Genomic DNA, 26,014 nt, shown 5'->3' with positions numbered 1-26,014 from the left:
CGCGCGGGCTTTGATAAAATGGGTGATTACCAAGGGTTGCGGAGAGAGATGGGAGACACACGCCACACAGAGTTTTTTCTCCCTGATATAATCAAAGAAGATTGAAAAGAGGCTTATTTTCTTGTATCCGGTGCAGGGTTACTTAATCCCGGGTCCAAGTTCCACTGAGAATCATCCCTCCTACTACAAATGGCACATGCCTTTTGCTCTTTGAAAACCCGCGCCAGGCCATATTGACTCCCATATCCACAGTTATTATTGATTGATGTTATTAACCTTTAATCCATGCAGGAGGGTGGGCGGGGGGTGTGTGTGTTGCCATGGCGGAGGGGATGTTTGAGGGGACCTTGAGGGGTGGGACAGGAGCCTGCTTTGGTGGGGAAGAAGAACGATGACATTCCAGGCAGAGCAAACAGCGAGGCCTTACTACCATCCCACATGGCACCTTTGTACAAATGATAAAATGATACCTCTCTTCCTCAAGACATCTGACTGCCCTCTGCCAGAATTTCTTGGCCTACGTCTGCGATGCCCGAAGTGTGAATGCAATACCTTTGCACTGTGCCCAACTTACACAGCTGTACTTGGCAGGCCTGAGGCACCATGGGAAAGGCACAGAGGTTGAGAGAGCTTGCGGTGGGCCCAAGCAAAGCTTATTGATGTGAGAGCACTAGCTTGGCGGCTGTGTGGGCAGAAGCGGGGAGGGAGAGGGGGGTGGGTGTGTGGAAAGAAGTTGCTGAATGTGGCAGGAGATGAAGCTGGAAAGAAGAAGGGTGGGGCCTCCTGAAACCCCACTCTGTGGTTTTGCTGAGCTTCAAAGTTGAGGCACCACCTGACTCCGAAGATCTTTGCCCTCTGAGGCGTGCCCTCCCACTCCCTCCCATCCTCAGTCTCCCCGCCTCCACCCTCTAATGTGACCAGCATCTTCTATTAGAAGACAGGTTTTCTTGTCTTGGACTAGAAGATTCCGGGACAGGAATCTGTAGATGCGGGTGTTTGCCCTGTCTCACTGCTAGAAGCTGCAGTGTTGGGCAAAATGCTTCCATTCTCTGGGACTCATTCTGCCCGTCCCTACGAGGGCAGCTCGACTGTCCGAACAGGCCCAAGACTCTGACGCTGGCATTCCATGGTTCCCAACTCCCATGATTCTCCAAGATTCTGTAGTTTATCTCCGAACAGCCGTGACTCTCTGATTCCCAAGCCAAGCCACACAGATTGCCGTCCTCGGTTCCTAAGGTCCGTGGGTGAAGCTCTGACACTCCACTCGGTGGAGTCACAAGAGCCGACTGTGAGACCTCGCGGACAGCAAGACGCGCGATTCGGTGAGAAAGAGAAAGAAAGAGAAACACGCTCCCCATTCAGATATGACCCAAGCTGCTCTCTGATCACTCAGAACTTGTATTTCACGCTTCTTGAGAGAACTATTTTGGGCGTAACAGGTGTTTTGTTTTGTTTTCCGTGTGCCAATCCTGTGAGTCCTACAAAAGGCGAACATAACAGAAATCCACTGGTTTAAGGAGTGACAAAGCTGACGCGTGTTCGTAATCTAGATTTTCCAGGCTGCTGTAACTCAGAGGTGTCGATGCCCTGATTTTCTCACAGGTGTTCTACGAAAACAGGGTGCGTGGTAGCCGTGCGGTGACGCGAGCTGACGCTCGGCAAAACCGAGCAAATCGGCAAAAACGAGGCAGGCAGCGTCCCAGTAATTTATTTTATGCCTGACTTGCCGCTGTGTCCGTATATTATTTAGCTTTCGTTAACAAGCTCCTGAATCCACACACCACGTGATAAAAAGCCGGAACAAACGCAAAGGATGAGTGAGCCCAAGACAAGGCCACGTAAAAAGGTGGGGAGGGAGGGTGACATTTAAGGGTGACTTAATGACGAAACGTGAGCTTTTCACCACCTGAAACAGAATTTCAGAGCTGAAAGAGAAGTCACTGCTTTTTTTTTTTTTTTTTTTTTGCCTCGAAATGGAAACTTAGAGCGTTCGACTTTATCTGGGCACCATGCTGGAGGCCACCAGTGGAGCCGGACCTGGTCATGTGGCTGTCGTGCCCACAGCTTTTTCGGGGGGCTTCCCTGGGCCGGTTTGGACTCTGTGGGAGTTTGGCCCTAAATGCTGGCTTCCAAACGCAGTGCACGCTGGGATGTCATCCTGTTTCACTATTAGATCCCAGCTCATGAATCTCTGAGTCACAGGCCTTTGGGAAGACAAAGCACCTTGGTTATGGAACGCTATCTCCCGTCCACAGCAACAGGAGGCAAACCACAATCTTTGGGGCATCAGGGCACAATCAGCAGTGTGTGTGGGCGTGAGGGGTGGGGTGAGGGGTGGAAGGGCCACCCAGGGCTGTGATCCCTTGCGTGCCGGCACCCGATGCTGATGGACACACAGCAACCGAGTTTTGGGAAAGGTTCATTGTGCCAGGGTGTCCCAAGAAGCTTCCAGAGAGGTGAGCATCTCTTTAGAGCCTCGTTGCCATGACAGCCAGTCGCCTGGATCCGATCCCTAAGGTCAGAGTGTTTTATGAAGCTTGGGTACCGAGCTAGGAGTGCTACGCATCCTTCCAGCAGGAGGAGAAAGCCTAGCTCCCTATCCACTGTGGGGCACCTCCTGCCACCACCGTCCTGAGCCTGCATCTCAGCTCTGACATTTACAAGCCGTGGCCTGCGGTCAAGACAAATGACCTGGTGGAGCCTCTGATTCTTCATCTGTAAAATGGGAGTGATGAGGTTGTTTGTTAGGAGGAGTAAAGGATCAACTCGAATAGGATACATACAAGGAGCTTAAAGCACAGCATTTCCCCTAATCATCATCAGTATCACCTTCTCAGATGTTGGAGCTGGAAAGAGTTTTAGAATCAACATTTTTTTTAAGTTTATTTAGAGGGGGGAGGGGCAGAGAGAGAGAGAGAGAGAGAGAGAGAATCCTAAGCAAGATGTGCACCGTCAGCGCAAAGCCTAGAACCCAAGAACCATGAGATCGTGACCTGAGCCAAAGTGGGATGCTTAACCGACAGAGCCACCCAGGCGCCCCTGGAATCAATGTGTTTTATGCCACATTTATTCTTCCTGCTTCTGACAAGTATTGGCTGAGGGCCTCCTAAGTGCCAGGCTTCATCTAGGTGCTGGGGAAACAGGTGGGGAGAGAAGACAGGAGAGGCCCCCTGCCTGGGTGGTCATGGATTGGAGGAGCAGATGGGAGGAGAGCCGTCATTTGGTTTCAAAGCCACATCAAATTCCTGGGCTGCATGGTCCAGTGTCCGTCTCATCAGGATCTCCTGGGGGTCAGGTAGGCTTCCTCAAGGAGGGGCAGCTAGCTTGAGATTTGAAGGGGTTCACCAAGTTGGAGGACCAAGAGGAGAAGGTCCAACCTAGAAACCAGAAGATCATCTGGTCCCCTTCTTCAGCCCCACAACTGAGATCTGCCAATCCTGTCTTCCAGATATCTCTGGAACCTGAACATCCCCTCCCTGCCTCTGGTCCCACCCTGGGTTGGCCACCTCCCCTGGAGTATTTCAACAGCCTTCAACCTGCCTTCCCTGCCTGTCATCCTCCACAGAGCAGTCAGAGGACCTCTGCAGAAAGCAAAATCAACCATGTCGTTCCCCTGCAGAACACCTTCCTGTCTTTCCATTGCTGCCGGGTGAGGTCCTGACTCCTTCCCACATTCAGCAAAGCCCTGCAGCATCCAGCCCCTGCAGACCCCTCTGATCTCCTGTCTCCCCACCTCTCCCCACATCTGGTCCACAGCATTTCACGCAAGCCTGCATCTGGAAAGTGCTTCCTGCTGGACCTTTGTACCTGCTGGTCTCTGTGGTTGGCACACTCTTCCGTAGAGCTTTACCCATGTTTCAGGCCTCAGTGTAAACACTCCCGGTCTTCCCTGCCGGGGCCAGGTTAATCCCCTCTGTCCTTCCCAATTAGAGGTGCCCACTGTATCATGACTGCATATTGAAGGGTCTGGTTTCCCAAGTGGATGCAGGGTCCTTGTCCTCCTGTTAACTGCTGAATCCCAGTGCCCGAAACAGGGCGCTCAGGAGATGCTGTTGCTGGCCAGAATGTTATTAAACAGATGGTCCCCATTCAGATCTCTTCCCTTGATCTCCAGTTCTCTGCCCACAAAGGGGGCGTTATAAAACACCCAGCAGAGTTACTATGCAGCTAATCACACAAATCCTCTAATATGTGCACAAGAAACACTATATGATATCGTTCTTAAATAACAGCTTCACGGAGACAGGGGATTTCATATCGTCAGTCCCAATACTTTCTACATGGTAGGCACTATTTATTGGACACATGAATGAATTAATGAAGAGCTATGAATGAACGCATGGGCAAATTACCTCTTTTCTGTAGGCCTTGGTGCTGTTATCTGTAAAATGGGGGTGACAATACACCTATCACAGGATACTAAGCATCAGCACAGGGCCGGACACAGGGCTCAAACCCGTGAGCTGTGAGATCATGACCTGAGCTGAAGTGGGATTGCTTAACCAACTGAGCCACGCCGCTGCCCCAACAGAAATTCCTTTTAAATAGGCCGTATATACAGATGGTTAAAAACAACAACAAAGATAAAAGGTCCACGATGAAAGGTAAGCCGCATCCCTTCCTTCCCTTTCCTTCAGTGAGTATGCATATAATGCAGAGATAGATCTGTTACACACCCATTTTACAGATGAAGAAACAGGCACAGAGAGGTTATATATCTTAGATGGAGCTGAGTCCCACCAGCCTAGAGTTTTATTTTACTCATCTACGCCAGGGTTTCTCAAGCTCAGCACAGCTGACATCTTAGGCTGGGGGTGGGTGGGTTGGGGACGGGGCTGTCCCGAATGTTTAGCAGCGCCTCAGGCCTCTACCCACCAGACACCAGTACGACACCCCCATCCCCCAGTTGTGACAACCAAAAATGTCTTCAGATATTGTCAAATGTCCTTGCGGTGGGGGCAGGACAAAGTCGCCCCCTTCTTGAGAACCCCTGACGCCTATGAATACGTATGAGAGCCCCTCTCTCTTTTTCCCTTGTGTCACACACACCGGAGCATAAGTGCCCTCTGTTCAGGGCGTAGTCTTCTCTCACACCACTTCTCCGCGACCATTCCACCCTGCTGCTTACAGACAGAAGGGTACGCCTCTGAAACAGAGCTGTCCTGGCAGGAAGAGTGGTGAGTTGCCCGTCCTGGGGGGTAAGCCAGCACGCAGACGAGGACTTCCGGGGCGGGGTCGGCTCCCGGGGCCGCCCCGCCCCACCGCGCGGTCCGGAGGCGGACCGCAGGGGCGGTGAGCGGCCGTGGGCGGGGCCGCGCCCCGTCCCCGCCTCCACGCAACGTCACGGCGCCGCGGCCCCGCCCCCGCGCGCGGGTGCCTCCCCCTCCCCCGGCCGGGGTGGCTGGCCAGCCCAGAGTCGCTGGGCGCGCGGGGTCGCTTTGCCGCGCCTCGGCACGGTAGGTGGCCCTGGGGCGGCGCGTGGGGCCCCGGGCCGCAGCCGCCGGCAGGGGGCCGCCTGCGGGTCGGCCTCGGGCTCCGGGGAGCCCTCGGCCCGGGCGGCTTCTTCCCGGGCCCGGCGCGGCTGCTGGGGCTCCGGGGCTGGGAGCTGGGCGGGAGGCGGCGCGCGCGGCCGGTTCGAGGATCCGCAGGCGCCGGGCGTCCGGAGCGATGTCCGCGGGGTGCGGCAGAGCCTCGGCCCCCGGCCCGCGCTTCCCGCCTCGGACCCAGCGCCCGGGCGGCGCTCGGCGTCCGTGTGTGTGTGTGTGTGTGTGTGTGTGTGTGTGTGTGTGTGTGTTGGGGGTGGGGGGAAAGCGGCGTGTGACCGCCGTCGGGGTCCCCGACCCCTCCTCGCCTTGCGGGGACCCCCGGGAGGGCGCGTGGAAGTTAACTTGCAACGCCGTGCAGTTGCGAGGTGTGTCCAGAGTGGAGGCGTCGGGGGGCGGAAATCGTTGGCTGGGGAGGGCGCCGCCGAGAGCTTGGGGTCCGCGGAGCCCTCGTGATCTTGAGGGTCCCCCGCGAAATTCGGCCAGAAGACCCCACCGCCCGGCAACCTCCCCCTCGCAATGTGAGCTGGAGGCGAGGTGCCAGATAAAGCTGGGACTGGGAGTGGCCGCGAGGGAAGAGGGGCTTGGTCACGGAGGCTGGACCTGGCATTGTCGTTATTATTAAATGTGGGACAGAGGTCAGGTCTGGCTTTCCCACTCAAACGCACATCCCCTCGGGAGGAAGGGTGGGAGCCATCCGATGGAGTGCAGTTGTTACAAGGCACTGTGCTTATCACTTGGGGAAACTGAGACTCAGAAAGGCATGTGCCCACGGCCCTAGTAACCTACTAGGGCCCCCAGGTAGGACATGGCAGAGCTGAAACCTACCCTCAGGCCTCCTGACTTCATGTGTCATGTCGGGATGTTGGGGAGGGGAGCTGGCAAACTCCTCATCCTTCAGAAGCTTCAGGCAGCACCCTATCCTGGGGTGCCTAGCAGTCCCCAGGCATTGTGGGGGGTTCCTGTTTTGAAATCCACTGAGGTAACTTGCTCTTTCTTTCACTTACCAACCTCCTTGTAGGTCTGTGTCCCGTACTGGGCTGTGCACACCTCTCCCTACACCCCATCTCCTATCTTTTCCTTCAGCTAGGTCGCCTGATGGTTAGGCCAGGCCTCTGGAGTTAGGCAGATCTCAGTGTGACTCATCCTGGCTTAGTAGTGAGGTAGCCTGCTCGAGTCATTCTTCCTTATCCAGCCTCAGTTTCCATGACTGTGAAATTGGGTTTTTTGAGTCATTCGTGAACCATTTTTACCTTACTGAATCCTAATTGTATTATTGTATTATTTACCCAGTGTATGTGCTTATATCACTGTTCTTCCAAATCGCATATGATCTCTTTACAGCAGCTTTACTGAGATACAATTCAGATTTTAAAGCATTCAGTTCACTGGTTTTTAGGATATTCGCAGAGATGTGCAACCACGACTACTACCTAATTCTAGAACATTTTCATCACCCAAAAAGAAACCTTGGACCCATCGGCAATCACCGCTCAATCCCTCCTTCCCCAGCCCCTGGCAACCACTCATCTGTTTTCCCTCTCTGGATTTCCCTGTGCTGGACATTTTATGCAAATTTTATGTAAATGGAGTCACGCACAACGTGGCCTTTTGTGACTGGTGCTTTTCACTTAGAATGAGCCCGAGTTTCGTCCACGTGGTAGCATGTAGGGGTTCTGTGTTCCTTTTTTTTTTTTTTTTAATTTTTTTGCTATTTCATGAGTTTCTGTTTTTAAGTTTTTAATTCCAATATAGTTAACGTGCAGTGTCTTATTGGTTTCAGGTGTAGTATTTGATCACCTTTTAAGGGCTGAATACTATTCCACTGTGGATATACTCTATGTTTCCACTTGGCAGCTAATGGACGTTTGCTTTCTGCCCACTTTTTGGGTGTCGTGAATAATGCTGCTGTGAACATTTGTGTACAAGTCTGTACAGGCACATGATGTTTTCAGTGCTCTCGGGTATATCCCGAGGAGTGGAATTGCTGGGTTGCACGGTAATTCTATGTTTAACCTTTTGAAGAAGGGCCAGTTTTGCGAAGCAGCTGCCCCATTTTACAATCCCACAGGCAGCCGATGAAGGTGTGGATAATCTGGACTAAATACAGTCTCCGAAGCCGTCCTAATCTTTGAAATCACTGGCTTTGATGTGCTCATTATAAATTATATTCCAATACACATGGAATTAAATGCCTCATTAGCAGAATGAGGAGTGTTCTGTGGGTCACGAGGAACAGCTCCGGGACCATCAGGAAACCCGTAACGAAGCCCAGCCAGCGCTTAGCCGAGGTATGTGTGCATTTACATCGCTTCTGTGATAGTGACATAACTTGCTGAAGGCATCCTGCTGGGCCCTGTGTGGGACCGGGAGCAGTGGGGAGCCCGGGGGCTCATGGTACCCACCCCAGACCTGGGGCTGCCTATTAGGAACCTGCACACAGTGGAAAGAACTGCTCAGACCTTCCCACCCCAGGCCAACAGGGCATCCCGTCACAGCAAAGACCCACAGAGGCCGGGGGAAGGCTTGTCCCTCAATTGAGAAAGGGAGTCTGGTCCTGCCCATGCTCCCCACCCCCCCGGCCCCCATGCTCATTCTGAAGGTGCCCTCCCCTGGTGGCCATGTGAGGTGGGCCATCTGAGTGGCCTCAGTGAGCCACTCCTTACTTTTAAGAGATGCTCCCTGCCAGGCCTGCGACCGGCAGTCCTGAGTAGGGCAGTCGCCCTACTCGTGCCCCTCGGGACACACAGACATCCCGTCCCTCCTCTTGGCATTGCCCCCGTGCCTGGGACCCCCACCTCTTCCCTCATGCTCTCTGGCTTCTGTGAGGTGAACTGCCCAGGTCAGAGTATGACGTTTTCATGGAGGAACCAAGTTTCTCAAAGGTGATCGGGTCTTCCTGATGTTCTTAAACCTGTCGTCTGCTGGCTCTGGAACTTAAGTCAGCATTCATCTGTGCGTTCTGGGCTCCCAACAAGCAGCCTGTCCTACCCGGGCATCTGCCGTTTGGGAGGGCCATTGCGATGGGCCTCTGGCCGCTGTATCCAGCCCCAGCCCCAGCCCCTCCTGCCTTTATTCATTTGTGCATACTTCCCTCTCCTCGCCCTTTTAAAATCAAGCATTCCTGCATAGCCTGGGGAAACATGGGCCTAGGCATGCATGGGCCTCAGTGTATCCTGCTGGGCAGTGGGTGTAGACCCAGCCACAACTTAGATGTAGTGCCACCTTGGGACTGGTAAAGCCATCCAAGTGTGTTATCGACATGACTTTGTGAATCGATTTGCAGTAAGAGAGGTGGGTCAGAAGTGGCTGGTGTGAGTGATCTGAAAGCCCGGGTATGGCCCAGCTGGCTCTGGTTTGCCACGCGGCACTGCAGAAACCTGTCTGGGTAACAGCAGCTCCTGGCCTCCCCACCTGCCACCTGTTCCTGCCATCTGCAAGGTCCCCTTGCCCTCTGCAGCCACATGTTCACCCTGTCTGGGGCCGCTCAGGAGACAGTTTTGAGATCCTGCCCCCTCCCATGCCCCTTCTCTGGTCTCCTCCACCCCGGGTTGTGGCCTGAGGAGGATTCGTGGGAATGATTCCTTGAGAACAGCCCACGAGCTGGGCCAAGCCCTCGAAATCCTAGGGGAGCACTGTCGAGGGAAGCGCCCATATGCCCAGGGGAGCGTCTGGGGCTGCTGCCTAGGGAGGAGTTTCATGTAATCCTGTGTGCTCAGCTGGTGGGAGGCAAGGCAGGGCAGCAGTCCCGTCTGCCAAGTGCATTCTTGCATCAACCAGACTTTCGACCAGGTTCCGGTGGCCAGCAGGCAGGCCGAGCGGTAGCACGCATGATGGAGGGCTCGGGCTTGCGTTAGAATCTGGTTATTCCACTTCGTGGCTGCATGTCTGGGTTTACTGGCTGCCTTCCCCATGCTTCAGTTTCCTTATCTGCAGAATAGAGGTGCAGCGAGGACCTACCTCCTGGTTTGGACCAGAGGAGACCGGCGGGGGGCGGGGCGGGGGGGGCATAAAGTGCATACCTTGGTACAAGACAAAATGTGAGGGCTCAGGGTCAGACAGGCTGGAGTCTGGAGCATGTCCCTTTGGACGCCTCAGCTTCCCCATCTGTCAAAAAGCAATAATTATAACTGATATCAGTAGAGCTCACCAGGCACGAGGCACTTTATGTGCGTCAATCAGATTTGATTCTCCCACTGGCTATATGAAATGGACAAGCCAAAGGACGCCTAGGTGGCTCAGTCGGTTGAGCATCTGACTCTTGATTTTGGCTCAGGTCACGATCCAGGGTCATGAGATCAAGCCCCATGCCCCTGTGCACATGCCTATGTGTGTGCTCTCTCTCTCTCTCTCAAGTAAAAAAAAAAAAAAAAAAAAAATTTGAAATTAAAAAAAAAAAAAAAGGACAAGCTGAGGCACAGAGAGGTGAACCAATTTGGATAAGATCCCTCAGCTAGGAAGTGGGAGAGACAGGATTTTAATCCTGAGTCTGTACTCTTAATTATCATCTCCACTTTAAAAAAAATTTTTTTTTAATGTTTATTTAGTTTTGAGACAGAGAGAGACAGAGCATGAGTGTGTGAGGGGTAGAGAGAGAGAGGGAGACACAGAATCCAAAGCAGGCTCCAGGCTCCGAGCTGTCAGCACAGAGCCCGACACAGGGCTTGAACCCACAGACCATAAGATCCCGACCTGAGCCAAAGTCGGACGCTTAACCGACTGAGCCACCCAGGTGTCCCTCATCTTCACTTTCAATTACCATCTTACCCACTCCTGATACCCTATCTTAATGCCCAACACATAGAAAACACTAAGAAGATATCAGTTATTATTACTGCATTATATATATTGTTACAAATTACTATGTATTATTATTTAAGTTTTTAAATTTATTTTTGAGAGAGCACGTGCTCCCATGAGAGTAGGGGAGGGCTAGAGAGAATCCCCAGCAGGCTCTGCACTGTCATCACAGAGCCCCATGTGGGGCTTGAACTCACAAACTGTGAGATCATGACCTGAGCCAAAATCAAGAGTCAGACACTTAACCGACCGAGACACCCAGGTGCCCCTACAAATTATTAGGTGTTACTAATACGTATTCATCCCTTTTCCTGCCCATTTGTCCACGCTCCGTCCTGGATGGCAGAACACACAGGGCTCTTCGCTTGTGTAGCCCAGATTCCTACCCCCCACCCCCACTCCCCCACGAGAGTTGGGGCTGGGTAGAGGCCTGGAGGCATCTGAGCCCCAGCTTTGCTTCCCAGGTCACTCTGTGACATCGAGTAAGGTGTTTCCCCCCTCCGAGACTCCGTTTCCCCGGCTGTGAAATGGGCAGATTGGGCTGTAACATGCTGGCAGTCAATGCCTGTGACCCACAGGATGGTTTTTGTGTGGCTCCCATGGTGATTCATTTTACATGGAGCCAACATTCAAATATTTTTAGAGAATAATCCAATCTCCCCACTTCTTTTGGGACCTCAGGAGCTTGGGCGAAACCGGAGTGGCCTGAAGCTCCCCCTTAAATGTCCTGGGCTCTCCTGGTCGTCATGGTGCCCACCATTCTCCATCATCACACGCGTGACCTGTCTGGCCCCAAGGGCCCTCTGGCCCGGTGTGGGTCTTTGGTGCTCTGAAGACACCACGGGCTTGCCTGGGTGTCACTTGAACAAGCAGTTCCCATTGCTTTACAAGCAAAAATGTTCAACCACTGTGCCCGTGTTTTTCAAGAGTCCTTCCAGCCCTGTTTTTCTAGCACATTGGAGGTTATCCGAGGCCTCCTGTTCTGCCACTGTCGGCCTCAAGGCTCTTAACACGTGGGAGCGTGTCCTCATTCCCCACCCCCTGCGGTGGGGGGGCGGGGCGGGAAAGCCCCTGTCTCTGGGCCCCAGGGTCCCACCTTACTGGTTGGGGTTCTCACAGAACCCATGGTGAGATATTTGAGGCCAGCTGAGGTCCCTGTGCTGTGAGCACTGGCGAGCCTATTTCTGCCTGTGTCCCAGCACGTCTACACTACCTGAGTGGCTCGGGGAACACCGTCCCCTACCCTTTCTCCGTCCTCACAGGGTGTCAGGGAAGCATTTGTTATTGATGATTCCATTTCCTGGAAACCGAGGCTCAGGATGGTCGAGTCACTTTCCCGAGGTCACACAGGCCTGATGGGACAGACAGCATTGGGGTTTGAACCCAGACCTGCCCAACTCCAGAGGCCGCCCATGGGAGTCTTTCATCCATCCCATCACTGCACAGATTTCCGCTGAGTGACCTCCCCCCCCCCCCCCCCCCCCACGCATCTGCAGTCACTGCGTCCCTAGCAACTGGCACTGAGCCTGGGTCATTAGAAGCACTCAGTAACTTCCTGGGAAATAGAGACGCGTGGCAGTTTCTCAGCTAGATGCTGGGGTGCAGGATTTAAGAAGCCCCTGGGTGCCCGGAGTTTACCCTCTGGTGGAGGCATCAGAAGAGATAAAAAGTAAATCACACCTCCCACCTGAGGTGCCTACCTAGAAAGTTGGCAAATGACAGCCCCTGGGCCCAGTCCAGCCCCCGGCGTGTTTTTGTAAAGTTTTATTGGAATACAACCACACTCATTTACTTACGTTTCCTCTATGGCTGCCTCCGTGCTACCAGGGCGGAGTTTGGTGGTTCCGACAGAGACCCATGTGGTCCACAAAATTGAAAATATTTATTATCAGGCCCTTTGCAGAAAGTCTGGCAAGCCCTGAGCTACTCATCTCTTGGGTCCCTGTAAGTTGTGATATTTTGTAGTTTGGTGGCTGTAAGGTGATAGCACAAATAATGGTTGCCGTTAATATTTGAGTGCCTACTGAGTACTTAGCTCTTTACATGTATGTTTCTTAGCTCAACTCTTACCATAAGGGACTCCAGTACCTTCATTTTATAGGAGAGGAAATTGAGGCTTATAGGAAATTGACGCTCGGTCACTGGCCCGGAGTGTGTGGTCCAGGGAGTAGGTAAGGCCCATTGGAGCCAGGTCGCCTCATTTTTGTTTTGCAGGAGCTCCTGCCTGAAACTCACGGAGCTCAGAGGAGGTTTCATTTTGATTTTGACTGTCCGTGGCTATTAGGGTACCTCCACGTCTTGTCCGTTCTCCCGTTTAGTCGACAAATAGGGGGCCACCAGGACGGTGGGGGGGGGGGGAATGGCCAACCCTGTGAATTCCAGAGGAGGAGGCAGCAGGCCAGAGAGGCCACACAGGCAGCTAAGTACTTTGGGGGATGAGAGGCAGCCAGGGAAGGCTTCCTGGAGGGGGGGGGGGGTACAAATTGTGCCAGTAGGAGTTAGCTGGGTAGAGGAGGGCAGGAAATGTGTTTCGGTGGGGAGAGAACCACAGGTGCAAAAATTCAGAGGTGTGAGACCCTGTGGCCTGACAGAGTTCGTGGTCTAGCCCTTCCGGATGTTCGTAGGTGCCTTTTGGGGTGGAGTGGGGGTTACCACTGGAGTTCTGCAGGGGTAGAGCCACCACACAACTGTGGCTCCTGGCTCGCACGGTTGGTGGTTAAATGATCTCAGCTCAGGTCATGATCTCACGGTTTGGGGGTTTGAGCCCCCGCATCGATCTTCTGCACTGACGGTGTAGAGCCTGCTTGGATTCTCTCTCCCTCTCTCCCCCATGCCCTCGCGTGCGCTCGCGCCTCACTCAATTAAAAAAAAAAAAAAAAAAAAAAAAAAAAAAAGGAGTGGAGTTACACCAGCAGCCAGTGGCACCCTGGAGAACCTGGGTTCCCCCCTGGAGAATGAGAGTTTTCCTCTCCACGTCTCCCTCTGTCTGCCCTTTGCTGACTTCCAGAAAGAGTCTCCGCGGGGTGCTAACTTCGTTTCTCTCCAGGCTCCTGTTGTTTAACGCTGAGCACACCCCCTGCTGGCCTCCCCAGGCTGGCCTCCCTGGGCGGCAGCCTCCAAGCTAGGAGGCAGAACGATTATTGCTCGCTGTGCATTTATTTTGGCAGCTTCTTTTTAATTAGGGCATGTTTTTCGTTGAAGCCAGTGGGTTCTAGTTCCCTTTGAAAATGTTCTAACAGCATTGAGCTCATTGAACAAAAATATGAAACAGGTGAGAGTAATGTGGAGGGTGGTCCCCAGCAGGTGGGAATTGGGACAGCCCGACGGGGGGGGGGGGGGGGGGGGGAAGGGGCGCTAGGCTAGCAAGTGACCTTGCCCTTAAAGTTCTCCGTGAAGCCCCCGGAGCTTTGACTGAGGGGTGGGGAAGGACTCCATTAGTTAACGGGGGTGGGGGGGGGGCACGCTCTAGGAGCTGAGGTTGCGGTTCCAGCCTGTTACCGCCCCCCCCCCCCCCCATCTCGCTCCTTCTCTCTGCGCGTCTGTCTGGGTCTCTATTTTTGTCTCTCCCTGTCTCCTTCCCATCCCTGTTCTCCCTCTGTTCAGATCTCCCCCTGACTGTGTCTCCCCCTTCGCTGTCTCTCTCTATCTCTGGCCGGCTGGCTCTTTCCCATCTGTCTTCTCCCTCCCCCACCGGCACTACTTCCCCCTCCACACGCGCACCCCCCTCCCCCAGCCCTTCCTTTTTCTCGTTAGAAACTCCCTGCCCCACTTCCTTTGGCTGAGTGACATCCTGCCCCAGAACCTTCGGAACCGAACCATCCCGGAGTCCGGGGGACTCAGCGACCACCCTTCTGGAGGCGTGGGAGGTGGTGGTGGTGTGCCACTTCCCCGCCGGGGTGTGGACAGGTGTGGAGGCCCGGGGAGGTCAGGAACCCGGCAGAGGCAGCAGCACTGGGCGGGCAGGGATTCTGAGCCCGCACCCTACAGCAGCCCCACCTCTGGGGCACCTAGTGCAGTGGGGGCGGGGTGGGGGGGGGCGGTGCTGGGCAGGCCCTGAGACTGTGGGGTAGGGAGAGGAAGAGGAAGCCCGAGTTGGCAGCGAGGGGGTGGAGTGCGGCTCTGGGTTTGCTTTGGTGTGGGGGCTTAGCAGAGCACTGTCCCCTGCCTCTGGGGACCCCCTGAGCCGGCATACGGCAGGTGGGCAGGTGCGTGGCCCTGCAGGTCATTGCCTTCACCTTTCCTTCTGTCTCAGTGGGTGCGAACTGCCCGCGCAGGCCCCACATTGTGTTCACTCCCCCACCGGGGCACACAGTAAGCCAGCAGTGCACTTTTGTTGCCTAAGAGTTTTAGGCGGGTCAGGGGGTGGGAATAGGTATATAAGAAAATGGGCCCAGCCTCGTCCTTTCCCAGAGGCGGAGAGTGGAGGTTATTTGCTAAGGTCATGGAAACAGATCTGGAGTACAGAACAGGTCTGGGTCCCCAAGGCGGATGCACTGCGGGGAGAGCGTTTAGCTGGTGGGTGCTCAGCTGGCCCTCTGGGGGCATCATGTGGAAACTCCCTCCTAGGAGGTGGGACACTGGAATTTGAGGCTGGCTCGCCCTCACCCATCTGCTGGGCATCTCTGCTGCCCTCCTCTCCTGCCTCCCTCCCCTCTTGAGCAGGTTTATAGCAGCGTGGCACCTTGAAGCAAGCAGCGGCTTCCCCTGGAAGCCTTGCTCCACACAGCTGGCTGCACCCCATGCCCAGAATCCCCCCATTCAGCAGGTATGGAAGGGGCCCCAGCGTTTGCATTTCTAATGGGTTCCCAGGTGCTGCCAGTGCCGCTGGTCTGGGAACCCATTTTGGGAACCCCGGTGGTAGAGGGTAAGCATACTCTAAAAACCAAACTGGTGCAAGACCCTACTCCACCACCTACCCTGTGAGCTCATAGGCAAAGACTTTGACCTTCCGGTGCCTCAGTTTCCTCATCTGTACGATGGGGCCGTAACGGCACCGTCCTCATAGATTGGTTGTGAGGACCAAATGAGCTAATACATGTAAAGTGCCTAGAACAGCGTCTGGGCACGAAGTAAGCAGTATTTGCGTGTTTGCTACTATGACTGTTCTTGCTATTGTAATTTTTATTACCGTTATCATTTACCCCCCACCTTGACCTTGAGACCGCTGTGTTTTCAGTGACTCCTTGCCATTCCCGGTCCCCAGTGCACTGGTACGCTTCTGGGCCTCCCCTCCCCCTGGGGCCCTTCCCCTACTCTCTACATCTGTTTGGATGCTAGGAATCCTTCTCTGAACTCCTGCCTGACCCTCACCACCTGCTGCCGCATGCTTCCAGAATCCACAGTCCCTTCCTCTTGACCTCCCTGGTCACATGACTTATTTATTCCCCCGATCAAGCTTTTATTTCATTCTGCCCATTATCCGGTTACTGGAGCATCAGTTTCCTGGGCTGACCCCCAAACTCCTCCAAGATGAGACTTCTCGGGGGCTTTGATGGTGCAGAGGAAGTCCCCTGGGAATGTTACTCCCAAAGTACAGCCTTGATGTGTTTCACGCAGGCCGGCCCCGTGGCAGCAGAGGTCAGAGAAGGCTCCCAGGGCTGCGGGGTGGAACACACATCTGGGGTGTGGGATTTCCCTAATGAATAAGAACACGTGGGATTTCCCTAATTAATAATAATCGGCATCTGAAAGTCTCAAGTTCAAATCTAGCTTTACCCATTTAGTGCTATGTGGCCTTTGGTAATTTTCTTAACTATTTGTGTCGTTGGCGGCTTCATTTTAAAACGGTAACCATCGTCCCACCGGTGGGTTTTTGTGAGGATTCAGCCGGGCCTCATTTATGCAGCAAGTACTGAGCACCTTCTGTATGCCAGCCTCTGTGCCAGGTACGAGGGATCTGGCAGCAGGCAAGACAGACTGTCCCTGCCCTTGGGAAGCTGACGGCTTAGGGGAAAAGCTGAAGAGGAAGGGAAATATGTCAGAGCTCTCCAGAGAATCAGAACCCATAGGACGGGAGAGGAGATTTATCAGAGGAATTGGTTCACCCAGTGAAGGGGGCTGAGACTTCTGCAAGGAAGCTGGAGAGCAGGAAAGCTGGTAGTGAAATCCAGTCTGAGTCCGATGGCCTCAGAACCAGCAGCACAAATGTCCGGGGGCAGGACAGGACAGATGGATGGCCCACCTCTGGCAAAAAAAAAAACAAAAAAACAAATTTGCGTTTCTTCCAGTTCTTTGCTGTATACAAACCCTCAATAGCTTAGGTGAGGCCCACCCACCTTTGATGATGGCGTCTTCTTTACTGGGCCTACCAATTCAAATGTTAATCCCTTTGGGAAACTACCCTCAAAGACACACTCAGACATAATGTTTTACCAGCTGTCGGGGCAGCCCTTAGCCCAGTCTGGTTGACACACGAAATTAACCATCACCGAAGAAGTACGTGCATAATACTGTCCTTGTTCCAGGAGGCCATGCTGGGTAGGAGGTGGCCCATGAGAAGCGCTCTGTGCACCGAAGAGGCCCTAGGTACTTGGTAGGGCCTTTGATTATGTAATTATTGTGTAATTGATTGATTATGTAATTATTAGGAGGAGGAGGTGAAAAAGGACGGGAGATGTGGCAGGGAAAAGGAATAGTGTCAGTAACAATGTGGGGACGGGAAGGTATTTGGTGTCAAAACCATGATATTCGCAGTCAGTGCTTACTGATGCCCTAGTGTGTGCCAGTAGTCTGCAGAGGGCCTCCCGGGTACAAGCTCATCTTGACCTCCAGGGAGGTGCTCTTGTCCCCATTTGACAGAGGAAGGACGTGGGGCATGGCAGTTGGGGAAGTGGAGAAACTGGTCTGGGGAAGTGGAGAAGTGGCGATTTGAAACGGGGTTCTTAGCCCTCCTTCTGGAGGTGAGACTGGTAGGGCTGGAGCTCAAGTGTTGCCTTGAAGCTGCTGGAGTCCCTGGGGTGGACCGGGTGGGGAGGTCTGCAGCCCATCTCACCGTCCAGTCCGAGCAAGCCAGTGCGGTATGAAGCCGCACAGAAATGCGTGGGAAGCGGGGGGGCCCCCTCTCTGGCCTCCTTCCGGTGGGGTTGGCCGGTGGGTGGCAGCTTCCTAGTGGGGCTGGGAGTGATGGGCATGGCCAGACGCGTGGTTGGGAGCCCATGTCCTCGAGGGCAAGGACGCCCAGGCGTGTGCCCCCTTCATCGAAAGGTGATGCTTTATTGCCACCTTTTCCCAGCTCTGCTCTTTGGGGACCTGCTCCACTTGGGACTGGGGACAGAGAGAGCCGAGATGAAGTGGGTAATGAGGACACCAGGGAACTGCATCTGCCTCCAGCCGTTGAGTTCTCAAATCCCTGAATACCTATTGTGAGAAGTAAGCCCGCTGACCCCATTGAAGGAGGGACGCGGAGGCTTGGAGCACAGTGAAGGAGGCTTTAATCAACGTTCTTGCAAGAGCCGGCGTCTGAGGGACAGGCCCACTGGGGGCAGTTAAAGCAGGCAATTTATCTCCTAGCCTGCAAGCCCCTCCCCTGATCCCTCATTGGCTGAGAACTACAGAGGGTACAGCCTTACGCGGCCATCCCCCATGCCCATAGGCTGATTGGAACAGTCTGATTGCAACAAATGTTGGCGCATGCTCATTGCAAAGCCCGCAAAAATAAGCTGGTGAAACGGAGAGGGGAAGAAGCAGCAGAAGTGAGGTGTCTGAGGGTTTGGGACTCCATCGTAGGGGGTGGGAGGGGTTCCTACACTTTGCAGCAGGTTGTAAACCTCTTGTTGTTAATTAGGCAGCACAGCTTTTATTTGGTTTTTCTGAAAATGAATCCTCTCCCTTACGAATCGCACTTGTGACTTACCGGTTCCTGAGCAAACAGGTGCACATTTATCTTTCTGTGTGTGGTGTCCTTGAAAGCTCACAGTGATGTGACGCTGGCATCCAGAGGATATGATGATATGATATGGTGGGGAAATGGGGCCTTTTGAGTAAGACGCTTTTGAATTAGAATGCCACCTGCCCGGAACTCAAGCTGTGAGACCTTGGGCCAGCCACTTCCCCTCTCTGGGCCTCAGTTTTCTTACCTGTAAAATGGGGATCATAATAATGACCATCTCTTGGGGTGCCAGGAAGATTATAGATAAGGTTATCTAGTGCCCACTGCACAGAAGTGCTCGACAATTCGTGGCAATAAGGGTTATATTAGTCACCCATTTAACAGATGAAGAAACTGAGGCTCAGAGAAGTTCAAGGACTCTCCCCACACCTGGTCCTGTGTCTGGCCATGTCCAGGCAAGTCTGCAGATGGAAATACTTTCCAACAGGGTCCAAGGCCTCCTCTAGGGCCCAAACCATTTTTCTGTAGGGAAAGGTTGTTCACTCACTCTGAATCTGGAGTGGTCCTCCCAGGAGGACAGTGAGCTGTGAGGAGGTGCTCCTTCCTCACGGGTTTCAATCTGTTAAGTGTTCTTGTTCTGAACAGCTCTTGGGGCCTTTGAGACTTTTGCTGTTCTGTCTCCTTCATGAGCAGGTGAGGGACGAAACTCTCCTGGTCCTGGGCTGTGTTTGTCCAAGAGGGAAATAGAGGGGCAGGGAAACTAGATGCCCAGGTTGGCGTGGCCTCAGAACCAAGCCCGCAAATTGTGTTCTTAAAACCCCCCGCCCACTCCTGGGTGGCTCAGTCGGTTGAGCGTCCGACTCTTGATTTCGGCTCAGGTCATGATCTCACGGTTGGTGAGTTTGAGCCCCACATCGGGCTCTGTGCTGACAGCACAGATTCTCTCTCTCCCTCTCTCCCCGCCCCTCCCCTGCTTGTGCTCTCTCTTTCTCTTTCAAAATAAATAAACTTTAAAAAAAAAAAAAAACAAAACACCCAAATCCTACTTCTGTCCAGACTCACATGCCCACCGTATCACCAGGATGAAAGTCAAATGCCTCTTGGATGAACCATAAAAAAAAAAAAGGTGTGGACCTTCTTATCTGGGGGCGCGACCTCTTGATCTGCAGCCCTTGCAAAACCTCCACAGTGAAGAAGTGGAAGGTAATGCAATCAGGAAAAGCCATAAATCACAACCGGGCGGCAGCCAAAGACCTTCTAAGCAAAATATATGGGAACAGCCTGACTTTTGTGTAAAGCAAAATAGACAGGAACAACCTGACTTTTTTGTAAGAGTTGGCTTCCTGTGTGGAAAACTCTCCATGTGGAAAACTTCTACCTACACCCTTGGGGCAGAAGTTCGAGTGGTTAGCTGGCTCCTGAGTCTCTATGTAAGACTTTGGAAATCAGTTTTGCCTAGGCTTGTCAAAACATTAAAAAAAAAAAAAATCATTCTGGGGCCTGGGAGAAGACCACTAAGTGGGAAGCACGTAGAGGTCAAAAGAAACGATTAGGTAGGTGTATTTATTGGGTCAGGTAAGGCACATCACCTTCAGGTATGGCTGGATCCAGGTGCTCCACTGTATTAGGACGTGTCTCTTAGATAGACTTTCTTTTGTGGTGGCTTCATTCTCAGGCATGCTGTCCCCAGGAACACTCCCGGGCATACATACCAGTCTTGGCTGTAAGAGAGCCATTTCTCTAGTAATTCTTGAAAATCCTGGGATTGACTCCTCTTCACCTTCCTGCCCATGCCCATCTGTAAATTTCTGTACCCTCGTCGGTCAGCCCTCCCATCACTGATCCTGGGCATGGGATCAGCGCCATCCTGGTCCCAAAGACCGATCCCAGGGGGTCAGAGAATGCACGTTTGGTAGGCAGCGGGACAGATAATCCACACCAGTAATGGAGCAGAAAGAAGAGAGAGGCAGAATTTTGGCCCTGGAGGAGAAGGTGGGGTAGGCACTGCCATCCTTTGGAGTTAGCTGCCGTTTGCCTTTCGCAGATAAGAAAATGAAGCTCAGAGAGGGAGTCGTGGCTCCATCTTCTTGCCTAGGCTTCTCAGGCAGGCTCTGCAGGTGGTGACCAGAGACGTCCCCGTACTTCCGGCCCCGCACGCTATTTGCTTAGGTTCCCCAGAAGATCCTGTTGAGGCTCTAGCTGACTTTCACGGACCTGGACTGAGTTACGTATCCGTCCCTGAACTGACACTGTGTCCTGGGACACATGCTCACACCTGGCGTCGCAGGTAGACTGAGAACGTGGATAGGAAAATCAGGGGTGCGTGGCATCTATCAGGTCGATAGACAATCCGTTTGGCTGGCGTGCAGGGTGGTGATCGTGAGGCCCCCACAAGCCATGAGAAGAATTGCATCCTGAGGATATCTGGGAGCCTTGACATGCACACTGTTGGCGAGCAGGGGGGCTGGAGGTGGGGGCCAGGTAGGAGGAGGAGGTATTCACATTGTTGCTGACGGATGCGAGGTGCTTTCTCATGGCGGTTTTGACTTGCATTTCCCTAATGGTCAGTGATGTTGAGCAGCTTTCCATGTGCTTTTTGGCCATCTGTAGATCTTTGGAGAAATGTCTGCTGAGCTCTCTTGCCCAGTTTCGAATCAGATGGCTCGGTGCGTGTTGTTAAGTGCTACACGTTCCTCGTATGTTCTGGTTATCGTGACTTGCAAATATTGTCTCCTCTTCTGTGGGTTGGCGTTTTGCTCTTCGGATATCTTTTGATGCACAAAATGTTTTACTCTCCGCGAAGTTCCGGTCGCCTGTTATTTTTTTCTTCTGCTACCTGTGCCTCTGGCGTCACAGCCAAGAAATCGTTGCATGGCTCTGTCTTGAAGGTGAGGTCGGCAGGATTTGCTGCTGAGTCGGGTTGGGGTTGGGAGAGAGAGGGGGGAGTCTTGCTTTGGGCTGCCTTCAAGCCTTTCGGCCTGCGCATAATACGCTGCCACCAAGTGAGGGTAGCATGCATTTGGGGGGATAACAGGTGATCAGCTTGGGGCGCCAGCTCAACGCCCAAGTGGCAGTGACGAGGAGACAGTGGTTGCCTGAGTCTGGTGTTGGGGAGGGAGTTCTGGATTGGAGGTGATAATCCAGGGGTTGTCAGCCTGGAGGAGCAGAGTAGGAATCTCCTGCTACCTGTGCCCAAACATTGGGGTTTGGCCCGGGGTCCGGAAGGAAGATGCCTGAAAATGTTCTCACTCCGAGGAGTGGCAGAGAAAGAGGAAGACAAGTAGACATCACCTCCTTGGCCTCTCCTCAAAAGCTCCCCCAGCCTGGCCGCTCCTTTCTTGGGTGTGGGTTTGGGGACGTGTGTACCAGGAACTGGGTTGTGGGTGGCAGGATCGGAGGCCTCGGCCCTGTTGACTTTTATGTTCGCAGTGCCCGGCACCGAGCCTGGCCCTGGGAGGGCGCCTGCCAGTGGGTGTTGGTTGAGGGAATGAATGGAGTCCTGTGTGCTCCGCTGTACCAGAAACAGGAAGGTGTGTGGGGTGGGGGTGGGGTGCCCAGGCAGCACCACCGTTCCTCAGCCTCTGACCGAGTGTGGCTCTTTAAGACTACTTTTACGAAAGGCTCTCATCCGTACAGAAAGCTGCGTACATCATGGGTGGACAGCTCGATGAATTTGCAGGTGAACGTGCCCGTGTGACGGCACCAGATCAAGAAAAAAAGCACGTGCCTCGGGGCGCCTGGGGGGCTCAGTTGGTTAAGCATCCGACTCTTGATTTCCGCTCAGGATCCCCGGGTCGTGGATCGAGCCCTGCATGCAGCTCTGCCCGACAGCGTGGAGCCTGCTTGGGATTCTGCCCCCCCCCCCAGCGCCCCCCAACCTCTCTCTGCCCTTCCCCTGCTGGACTGCTCTCTCTCTCTTTCTCAAAATACATAAGTAAACTTAAAAAAAATCTTTTTTAAAGCACATGCCTTGTACCCCCTCCAACAAGATGTCCATACCCCTCCTCCAGTCAGGTCTCCCCAAAGGGTGACCACCATCCTTAAATCTCCTATTAGAGATTAATTTTGCCTGCCTTTGTACTTTATAGACCTATCAAGTATAAAATACTTCACATAACGTCAAAACGCAGATGCTCTCTTTTGTATTGGCTTTTTTTTCCCCTGCTCAACATAAGTCTATGAGATTCATCCTGAGTTTTGTCTGAAGTGTTGGCTTGTTCATCTGCCTGGCTGTTGGGTGTATATTTATTTATTCGTATTTACATGTGAAGTCTCTTGGTTATGGGCGTTTGGGTAGTTTCTAGTTGGGGGCTTTTGCGTTTGGTGCTATTGGGGCCTTTGGTGACGAGTTAGATGCATTTCTGATGGCATCACATCCTTGCTAACACCTGGTATTATTATTTTTTTTTTGTTTTTTAAATTTTTTTTTTCAACGTTTTTTTAAATTTATTTTTGGGACAGAGAGAGACAGAGCATGAACAGGGAGGGGCAGAGAGAGAGGGAGACACAGAATCAGAAACAGGCTCCAGGCTCCGAGCCATCAGCCCAGAGCCTGACGCGGGGCTCGAACTCACGGACCGCGAGATCGTGACCTGGCTGAAGTCGGACGCTTAACCGACTGCGCCACCCAGGCGCCCCTATTATTTTTTTTTGAAGCGATTCAGCTATATAGCAGTCTTCTATTGTATTTTTAGTTTGCATTTATTTCCCTGATGGGTGAATGTTTGAAAAAACGTTTTGAACCTCACAATCCTTGATTTGAAGACAGGGCAAGCCCTCTACGTGTCTAAGCCTCAGTTTCCCTCTCTGAACCCTGCAGAGTCTTTATATTTAGCCCAGGGCTTAGCGTGTAAATGGAGCTGTGACTGTTTTAGAACCTTTGCTGGGATGAAAGAACCCTGACCTAAAACAGGCGACACTCACCCTGTGGAGCTTTCTCAACCTAAATCCTCTCTGTTTCTCAGGTCAGTTCTATAAATATCTATTAAGCACCTACTACATACCAATCTCCAGGTTGGGCATTCAAAGTATAGCAATGAACTAGACCCAGTTCCTACCTTTGGAGGCTGTGGCTCTGGAGGTGAGTGCAGGGGGCTGCGGGAACCCAGAGGAAGCGCTAACTGGGCTACAGCATCACGGAAGTCTTCTTGGAGGAGGCAAGCCTCACGGGGTTGAGTAAAGTTGAGTACGGCTCTTGCGTTCAGGCACACGCTTGGGTGCCTTCTGTGCGCCAGGCACTGGCTCCCACCCCGAGGTGATTGCGCTCCCAGGGACGCTGGGAATACCTGGAGATACTGTTGGTCGGTGCACCTTGGGGAGGGGATGCTACTGTCGTCTGGTGAGTAGAGGGTGCGACGTTAACAGTCAGGGGCATGAGCAGAGGGACTAGGAGCGTCACCCTATCCAGAGGATGTCAGAGGAGCCGTCGCAGAAGGAGGAATCTGGAGCTGAATTTTGAAGGAATCAGTGGGAAGAGGCAGGAAGCGGGGGCCGCTGAGGCAGGGCGCTGGTGAATCTCGGAGATGGACCCCTGTGTGCTCAGGGGCTTTCACTCCAAGCTCAAGCCTGGAGATGAGGCAGGAGAGGACCGCGGGGACCAGGCACACACAGTTGAGGACTTGATCAGCCTGTGTGTCCCCCACAACCCCCACCGCACCCTCCGGGATCCCTAAGCCCCATGTGGCTGTCGAGCCCTTGCGATGTGGCTGGTGTGGCTAAGGAACTGAGTGTTTTATTTTCAAGATCATTTAAATTTAGATTGCAACACAGATACTTGATTCCGTTCTTGGAAAACTTGGAAGCATGTGTGGGACTATTTCGGGACGCGAATGTACTTTTTCAACCGTAAATTCTGTGAGCTCCAAATACAGATCAGAGAGGCCCGGTGAAAAGTCGAATATACACCCCAGATTTAAAAGATATAGTGCTAAAGCAGGGGTGGGGGGGGGAGAGGGAAAATGTCTCATTAATTTTAATTTTGGTACTGATTTTAAATCATACATGTGCTTTATGTTGGCTTTATTTACAGTTTTATATTGCGTAACGATGATATTTTGGATATGTGGAGGTAAATAAAAGTCTAGAATCAAATTTCATTTCACCTTTTTCTTTTTCCTTCTTCAATGTGGCTTCTGGACAATTGGATTCCACGCATGGCTCACCGTGGATGTCGCTGTTATAACCCCTGGGGAGGAGCTGGACTGTTCTACTGAGGCTGAGGGCTCGTGGAAGGGATTAGGCGGGGGAGCCACCTGGTCCGGTTTCCTTGGGAGTTAACACCCCCCGGCCATAGTGGTAAGAGAAGATTCCAGAGGATGGGATGAGTTCAGCCATAGGGAGACAGTGTAGCCTACAAGGCTTGAGCTGTGGCCACAGAGAGAAACCTTGATGCCCAGGCAGGTAGTGGCTGCTGGGGATGTAGGGGCAGGTGACCAGACTGGGCCCCGGAGGGAGGAGGAGCCTGTGGGGAGGGGCGGGCACATCCCAGGACTGCCCCTCCTTCAAAGAGGCCTCACAGCTAAAAGCCAGCAGGAGTGACTTTGGCTACCGTGCCCACAAGTCTGCCTGCTTCTGCTGGTGTCCACTCCAGACCTAACCTGGTCCTTCTCTGCCCTGCTGGCTGCAGCCTGCACCCCACTCAGGTTTGACTCCCCACCTTCTGCTGCCCTGCCCTGCCCTCCACGGCTTTATCAGCTGTGTGGCCTTGAGCAAGTGACTTGCCCTCCCTGGGGGCTGCTGGCTTTGCATGGCCTCACCCAGGTCGCACTTGGGGCGTAGGAGAGATGCCCACAGACGACAGGTCTTCCTGGGCTGGGTCTTTGGAGGGGTGACAGTGTGGAGCGTCAGGGGACGTTGGGCATGGCAGTCTCCCGTTTGCTGGGTGGCTCCCCATCTCCCATCTCTGGATTATGTCCCCGCTGCCCCCTGCTTTGGAAACTGAGGCTCAGAAACGAGAAGGGGCTTTCCTATGTCCACACAGCTCAACAGAGGCAGAATTCACACGGGGAACGCAGGCCTTGTCAGTGCAGGGCCACCGCTCCCGTGACTGTGTCTCAGTTTGCGATCAAGGGTAGGGTGCCGAGCCTCGGTATCCTCATCAGTCGGGTGGGGTGGAGAGCAGAGCTGACCACGGCCGGTGGCGGTGGCGACAGGGTAGTCGAGGGGGGCAGTTCAGTGCCAGCTGCAGGGGGGAGATAGGCCTCCAGATAACGCTAGTGTGTGTGGACCGATTCGCGCGGATCAGTTCCTCACGGCAACTCTCTGCAGCTACTGGTGTGAGCCCATTTTCGGGGGAGGAAACTGAGGCGCATATGTGCACCTCACCAGTTGAAGCTGGGGCCCCAACCAGTTCCTTGGCCCCGGGGCCCTCTCCGTCCCCGGCACGGGCCCCGTCCTCACCCTCACCCCAGCGTCCTGACATCACTTCTTGTGCTCGATGAGGGCAGGCTTGCCCTGTCCCCGGGCCTGGTCCTCCGTCCTGGATGACTGGACATGAATGGGTACAGCGCAGCCTCCCCAGTGGCACTCAGAGATGCCCAGCCCACGGAGCTCGTGCCCCACCTCGGGAACTTTCCTTCCTTTGCCAGGAGAGCCGTGACCTTTCCGCCTCCCTGCTCTGAGCCGCTTTCTGCCAGCCAGAGTGGGTGGGCAGGAAGCTGGCAGGGAACATGCCCGGGGCGGGGGGCCTGGCCAGATCCTGAAAGCCAGAGCTGAGAGGGGTCCTGGTTGTCTGCACACCTTGTTCAGCCTCAGTCTTCGTATCTGGAAAAGGGGAGGAGTTGTCAGCTTCACAAAAACAGCAGCGTCTGACAGTCCGAAGTCGGTGCAGGAGGACTCACAGACC

General features: G+C 53.6%; 1 protein-coding gene across 2 annotated transcripts in view; it reads left to right on the top strand.

The window, feature by feature from the left end:
• Window positions 1-5,340: 5,340 nt before the first annotated feature.
• Window positions 5,341-26,014, top strand: part of TPST2 (tyrosylprotein sulfotransferase 2) — a 51,232-nt gene continuing 30,558 nt past the window's right edge. Inside the window, exons 1-2 of one of the 2 annotated variants that reach the window (XM_058693111.1) lie at window positions 5,364-5,456; window positions 7,615-7,834. The gene's annotated coding sequence lies outside the window, so the exon portion shown is untranslated. Of the gene's footprint in view, window positions 5,457-7,614; window positions 7,835-26,014 lie in introns of both variants that reach the window. The other variant, XM_058693110.1, reaches the window with a different exon arrangement.

The sequence above is a fragment of the Neofelis nebulosa genome, chromosome 11, assembly GCF_028018385.1.
Source record: "Neofelis nebulosa isolate mNeoNeb1 chromosome 11, mNeoNeb1.pri, whole genome shotgun sequence".
Lineage (NCBI taxonomy): Eukaryota > Metazoa > Chordata > Mammalia > Carnivora > Felidae > Neofelis > Neofelis nebulosa.
Note: the sequence above shows the minus strand (reverse complement) of the source record. Positions and strands in the feature narration are given on the sequence as shown.